This window comes from Lissotriton vulgaris, unplaced genomic scaffold, assembly GCF_964263255.1.
Source record: "Lissotriton vulgaris unplaced genomic scaffold, aLisVul1.2 SCAFFOLD_715, whole genome shotgun sequence".
NCBI classification, from domain to species: Eukaryota; Metazoa; Chordata; class Amphibia; order Caudata; family Salamandridae; genus Lissotriton; species Lissotriton vulgaris.
The window spans coordinates 21,429-29,163 of NW_028241568.1; positions in this window are offsets into that span (position 1 = coordinate 21,429).

Genomic DNA, 7,735 nt, shown 5'->3' on the forward strand with positions numbered 1-7,735 from the left:
TCAGTCAAGCAGAGAAAACCCTTCCAGCCTGTGCTATATTCCACTGCTTGAGTGCTAAGGTTTCATGCATATGCGTTTGTATTCTCTCATTGGAAACCTTCATTTGGTTTTCTGAAGCGGACACCTTACCTTACTTTGATTAAAATGAATGCCATCTTTGACCAACATTCTTTACTTTAGATTAGGTATTTTCCTTTATAAACAGCTTTGCTGCATATTCTGCATCCTATTTGTAATTCTTACTAATTTGCTATTTTATCTTATTTTGACTTTTAGATTATTTGAATCTGTAATAATAACTACATTAAAATGCTTACTGAACTAATGGTTGGTTTGAAAAAAATGTGTTAATAAATCTTCCATAACTTACTCTATATCTCTTTGTCGATTTCTGTGAAGTCCCAAATGGACTTCCCTGTTCATGGTAAGTAATGTAAATGATATCTCCTTATCTATTCTGCTTGTCGACTAACTAAGATCCAAATGATTAAAGGCGGGGTTATTTGATGATTGTACCGGGCGTTTGAGATCCAAAAATCCCCGCCCGGGCAAGTGTTAGCTGAGGGATGATTCATGTAACAAGAGAAGAAGAAGTAAAATCGTTTGAAAATCTAAATTGATTAAACTTGCCCCAGTTTAGAACTGCCCATGTTCCTGAATTTCATGGCCCAAACTTGAAGACTAAAGTAGTTTGGCAGTTCCGTAGGCATTTGCAGTGGTGTGAGTAATGATTGGGTTGTGCATCGCAATTGTTTATGTTGAGCTTATGATGGTGATGAAGTTGTATGTTGTGCATTCTGGTAATGTCTATGATTTGATTGGATAAATGTATATATGCGTGTGATGTTGAGTAGTTGAAGTTATCGTGCTAGTCGCAGTCCAAGATCCTTGTATAGATCAGAGATATTATGGTTTTAAGTGTATACTAAAGTTTTGTGGTGTTTGTTCGTGTGGTGCCATTGACCGCACATTTGAGATAGGGACCATAACAGATTGTTGTGATTGTATTAATAGTAACTAGTGCTAGTAGCTCCTATTGCACAAAGGGGTAGCTGCATTAGTTACAGTGATTTCTGCTAGTCAAGATTTCATCTGTGCGTGTGTGAAGATTAGAAAAAGTATGTTCATGTGACTACTTTGAATTCCTTAGTGGAGCAGACAAGGGTTATAGAATTTATGCATGTGAGTACTGTGCTGGGATAGATTAAGTGGTGAGAGGTGTTGCCCTGGGATTATTTGGTGAGTCATCAGGTGTTGCGCTTTGATAGGTCCATGAACAAAAGGATCGTTCTGAGATTGGGTGCAAATGTTGATCTGTATTGAATTGTGATTTGGACAAAACTTTGGAAATATTTGAATTGAGTTTGCTCATTTCATTTCTAGAATTCTTGTAATTGTTAAAGTTTTCAGATACCATGGAGATTTACTGAGGAGTGATGCATGAGTCTGTGTCTGTGTCTGCGAGGGCGAGAAGGCTCCACTGGAAGGAAGGTCAGGTCATTACATGGCAACATGAATAGGGCTTCATACGTATTTGTGTTTCATCAACGGCACAAGATCACTGAAAAATAGGGAGCATTAAGATGTCCATAGTAAGACACATTTGAGCTAAAGGTTATTGGAAATTTGAGGGTAATATTATATGACACCTGAACCATATAGAACATTAAATTCTTGGCACTATGAGCATGTGATACATGCAAAATAGAGAGAAAAATAGAATAGAGCTAAGAGAGGGGTGCGTAATCACGCTGATGCCAAGTGGGATGAAGTTCCACATTTATGGAGGAAATGTGTGGTTGAGGGAGCTAGAATATACCCTGAATTGACAACAGAGAAGTCTAAAAAGAATCGGAAGTGGATAAATGAAATTACTGATACTCAGGATAAATAAGGTACTGATAGGGAACCGAGGGTTCGCCGAGTCTAGAATCCTGGAAAGGCACAGAGATTATCCTTGTTTTTAAAAAAGGAGACCAGGCGTGCCCAGGGAAGTACAGGCCCATCAGCCTTATTGGTTCGCTTCAAAAGGTAATGGACAGGATGGTGCTTAATAGAGCGCAAGATTGGATCGATGAATTCGGTATTTTATCGCCCCACCAAGCAGGATTTCATACTTTTACAAGCACAATAGATCAAGTATTCAGGTTCACTCTTTTACATTGGAAAATAGTAACACTGGGTAAGGGCAGTTTACATGCCGTTTTTGTTGACCTTAGGTCAGCATTTGATCTTGTACCATGTGGAAAACTCTGGCAGACACTGCAAGACATGGGGTTACCACTCGACCTGCTGACACATATCATCAGAATGCATGAGAACAACAAGGCTAGGGTCCGATGGGGAAAACAGGGCGAAGTCACAGAGTTTTTTCCTGTGGAGAAAGGAGTACTTCAGGGATGTGTCCTGGCCCGACCCTATTTTCGCTGTATATAAACGGGATAGTGAACTGTATGAAACTAACTAACACTGACTCACCATCACTGGCAGGCGAAAAAGTCCCAATACTAATGTTTGCGGAAGACACATTGGTCCTTTCTAAAACACTGAGTGGGCTTCAGAAAGCCCTTTCAATCTTCGAAGAGTTTTGTGCTCGACAGGGATTGGAGGTCAATGTGTCTAAGACAAAACTGATGGCCTTTAATCCACAAAGGGCTTTTAAGGGGGGCATTAGGCTGAATACCATCACGCTTGACCAAGTTAAGGAGTTCACATACCTAGGGATCAACATTCAGGCGGGGCTAAAATGGTCACACCAAGTCGATCTAGCATCACTGAAACACCGACAATTGGCAGGGGTACTGCAAAAAGAATACAATACTTCTTTTACCAAGATAATCAGCCCCGCCATGAAGATATATAACATGAAGGTAATTAGCTCTGCCTTATATGGTGCTGAGCTTTGGGGTGATGAGAACTTATCCAAATTGACCATCTCGGAAAATAAGTTTCTCAGAAGTATTGCTAGATAGTACTCCGACACGCCCACTATTGATCGACCTTGGGAGGAAGCCAATCGCAGAAACTGCAAAATTACGCCCTTTGTTGTACTGGTGGAGAATATGGTCTTCCGCAGAGCTTCCAGAGTATGCGGCTGGCTTCCTAGATGTAAAAATGGTGGACACATTACACAAAATAAGATGGCTAAGACAGTTTAGAGCCACCTTATTAAATATGGGTATGAGCTTGCTATGGGAGGATCCCAAAAATTCTATTTTTTCTTCAAAACAGATCCTGAAGGTCAAATATTGAGAAACGGCCCAGACGGACTTAGTGAGGAATTGCGAGTCATCTTCCCTTACAGGGCGTTTCCTGTGTTGCAAATCTATACCCAAGTTAGAACAATACTGGGATATTATTGCAAAACCCTTTGAGTGGAAATTATATTTTCAGTTCAGGGTTGGAACACTGCCTTTAACAGCTTTTACTAGCAAATGGTCCACATTTTGTGACGATTTGTGTCTGGTGTGCCAGAACAGTGACGAATCAATGGCCAATGTACTGTTTGATGTAATGGTTAAAAAGCCCCGCCGTGCACCTGGCTGTCTCCAATATGCAAGCTTTTGGGAACAAGAAGGGCACAGGAGGCAGAAAGAATTCTCAGAAGTGCCACAACTGAAGTGATAGTTGTAGCCATGGCAAAATTCCTGGGGTGGGTGTGGGCTATCAGAGCAAGGTCCCTCAAAGAGATAATAGCCCACTAAATATATATGCTTTGCTGTAATGTATGTTTGTGTAATTAATTGCTTTTCTTTTTAAATATGATAGTTTGTACAAAAAGTAACTATAGTAAGTTTTTTTAGCTAACTTTTGATATAGTATTTTTAAATTGTATATACTGTTTTTATGGTATGTAGGTATAACAATACTAGAGCATGTGCATTGATTTTGCAATTACTTTTCATGTATTACCTGTAGAAGTCGTGTGTATTTGTTTTATATGTAAGTTTCGTGCTTTTATGACCTAATAAGTCGAATAAAGCTCTTTGGATTGGAATGTGGTGATGATTTGCATGCTCTTTTGTCCTCACACCCATCATCTTAAGTTGCTCCATCATCAGATTCAACATTTAATGGCACTGTTGCCATAGCCCCTGTTGATCAAAATGTGGTTCAGATTGAGGAACCACTCCCAACTCTCAATTACACCTGCACCTATTGAGACGCTACTACTGTAGTTGTCCAGTTGTTTCAGCCTCTATTGTGACTGCTCCTACCAATGTCAAAAGTCATTATGGTCCAATTTATAAAGAGGGGGACACTAGGAGCGGATTATTAGGTCCAGTGACCCTTGCTCCCGAGAAGTGACTAGTACATAAAGGGAGTCACTGTTCCTTGTAGAGACTTTTGTCGTGTGCTACTCTATCTGTGGGGGACAGTGTGTCATCATCTTAATGCCCTCACATACCCCGAAGGATATCATTTGGGCGTTGCTCCTCGTCGGGCCAGTGCTGCAATGCTCTATGGGTCCCCCAAAAGGTCTCTATATCGGAGATATTTTGATAAGAAGACGTTTGGGTGCGTGAGTGTAAGTGGCAGTGAAGTCAAAAGTGGTGTGTTAAAAAATGACTGGAGGGAGCGTGGGTACTATTTATTAGGGTGATCCCTCTGTCATTGTTAAAACTAAGTGTGTGGTGCTGCTCTGGGGGATATTATGTCCCTCTGTAGCTGGATATATGTCCCTAATGAACATATATAACGGTCAACATGCTTCGCGCTGTATGTGGCCACAGAGGGAGATCCAAAGCGCTTCTTTAGTACTAAAGGGAGTTCAATTTTAGTGTCAATGGTGGCCTGAACTAACAAGTGCTGACAATTCTGTAGAAGGGAGTAGAGTTTCCCTTAATATTAAAATCAGGACTCATGAGATCAGTGAGGGCACTTGGGAAGGCTCTCCCGTAGTAGCAGGGCCAATACACCTGTGTGCCTCTCCCTGACTCCGACAAATCACAATGATGTTCCTTGAGGGGGAAAGGATAATCATATGCTTGGCACAGTCATAAGGGTAGACCAGTGTGGTCCATTTGTAGAAGGTGAGGTAACTGGCCACCAAGTGTCATGTTAGAGCAGCAGAAATCTCGAACCTTCTCATCAAAGAAGATCCAAGTTTTAGGTTTTGCAAATAAGCAAATAACTACCCCTGTGTGAAAGAAGGCCCCCGTAAAAATTGGTTCCTTTGAAAAAGATAATCAGTTTGTTGTGTGTGATTCAAGTCCTGTTAGGAAGTAATTTCCTGTGCAAATTAAATTGCACAATTTACTTTACAACGGATTGTGTTGAGTTTTGAACGCATGATGAAGAGGGTGACTTTAAAATGGCCAGACAAGTGACACCTGTTGGATTGTTCTCTGTGAGAAGAGTAGCGGACTTATATCCCAATATACAAGCTACTATGAAACCTGAAGTATGGGACTTTTCAGGGAAAGACTTCGGACTAATAACAATTTAACCAAATGCTGAATTTCCGAGAACGCGTCCATACAATCTCACACCCAAGACAGTGGCTGCGATCACTCTGGTTATTGAATCAATGATATGACGAGGAATTTTGAGAGAAATAGTCAGAAGTCCTTGCAGTTTGCTAGTAATAAGCTTGCAAAAGCGGAACGGCAAATACAGAATTGTGCAGGACTTACAAAAAATTACTAGTAAAGGCATTTAATGTTGTCCCATGTTACTGAATCCAGCTACAACGTTGTTTATATTTGATGTGATGCCGAATGGTTCACCATAGTGGACCTTTGGCAGGAATTCTTTTCCATCCCACTGCACGAGGACACTCCATTTCTGTTCTCATTTAAATCTCAAAACAGAGTTTTGGCATGGTGCCGAGTCCCACAAGGGTATATAGAAAGCACATTGATCTTTAATCACACCTTAAAAAAGAATGTTGAGACTTTGCAGAGGCCCTGCAATTCAGTTCTTGTGCAGTTTATTGTTAACCTGCTTGTGGTGTCAAATACACAAGAATCCTGTAAACAAGATTGCCCTATTAAATCATCTGACTGACATAAGGTGTCCACAAGCAAATTACAATACTGTCATAAAGAGGGCCTGTGTTTAGGACATCTCATTGAGAAGGAAACAAGGAAGGTGTCACAAGAGAGAATGACGGTAATTTTGAAAAGCAAGTCACCTTAGACAAAGAGAGAAGTCAACATGTTTTTGGGAATGGTGGACTAGTGGAGACAATGATACCCAACTTTTCAATAGTGGCAAAGACTTTACTGAAGCTGATGCTCAAATATGTGCCTGATCCAGTTCCATGGACGATTGCTTAAAAGCAATCTCAGAGCTGAGAGAAAGCCTTTGTCATGGCCCTGCACTGGGCCCGCCTGATTACAGTAAAATGTTCACTTTGTTTTACTGTGAGAGGGAGGGGTGCGCTCTCTGTGCTTACTCAATTGCATGCAGATTCTCAAAATTCTGTGGCATACTTTTCTACTACCCATGACCCTTTAGTAGCAGGACTTTCCTCGTTGCCTTATAGCGGTTGCAGCGGTTGGTGTTAGTATTGAGAGAAGCGAGAGCATAGTCATGGGACACCCCCTTATTGCAATGGTCCAACACAAAGTGGAGCTTTTCCTCACACGAACCGAACCCCAATATATACAAATAACAGGCTCACAAAATATGAACAGTTGATTCTTACAAATAAAATGTCATTTTAAAAAGGTGTCAGACTCTTACTCCAGCTACATTGTTACCATTGACTAAGAATGAAATTTATGAGTAGGAGGTTGAGCATGACTGTCTCGATGTCACAGATTTATGCACCAAGCCGAGACCTGATATCAAGGATGAACCCCTTAATGAGCTCGACTATCAAATGTTTGTTGATGATTCATATCTGAGATAATGAGATGTGGCAGAACGGGTCGCCCTTGCCAGAGTTTATTTTTCAGACCAATAGTGGGTGAGGAACGTTAATATGGCTTTGGTGTGTTCCATCATTTGGGATATTTATGGTCACAAAGGAGAGTCATAAGCTCGTCTGGATCTCCTATCTGGAATTGAGAATATGTGATGAGACTTTTGGAAGCTTTACAGTTGCCACGGGAAACGCAGATGTTAAATGAGTAACTCAAAGGAGCGTAAATTATTACGTAACTGTTGGAAATAGGTATGCTAATGAAGTTGCAATTTACCGAGAGTATGCAAATTAATTAGATCTGGACACAAACTTTTTAATGGTGTTGCCAGTAGCTGATATTTTGGAGGAATCAAGTGATTGCCGGAGAAAGTATCAGAGCCAGAGCAACCAGGAAGGTCAACACGGGATGTGCTAAGAATGCAAATGAGATCTAGGTCTCAGCTGATGGGAGACCTGTGCTGCCTGATAGCTTATTATTTCCCATGATGAGACATTTCCATGTTCCAGCACACATAGGAAGGGATGCCATGGTGAGACTGTTAAGACAGAATTAGTTTAATCCCCAATTTGGAGTCTTAGTTGAGGAACTGTGCCACAGATGTGTGCCCTCTCAGCAAATGAATATAGGGAGAAGAACCCCTGTAACAATGAGTGACATAGGTATATCAGGAGGACCTTTAAATAGAATGCAGTTGGATTGTATAGAGATGCCTGTTTATAATGAGCTGAGAAACATCCTGGTCATGGGGTGCATTTTTTCTTGATGAGTGGAAGCCTAACCAACATGGAGAGATGACACTCTCACTGTAGCCAAACTATGGTTACGAGAGCTGAGATCAATGTTCAGACTTTTGATTTCTC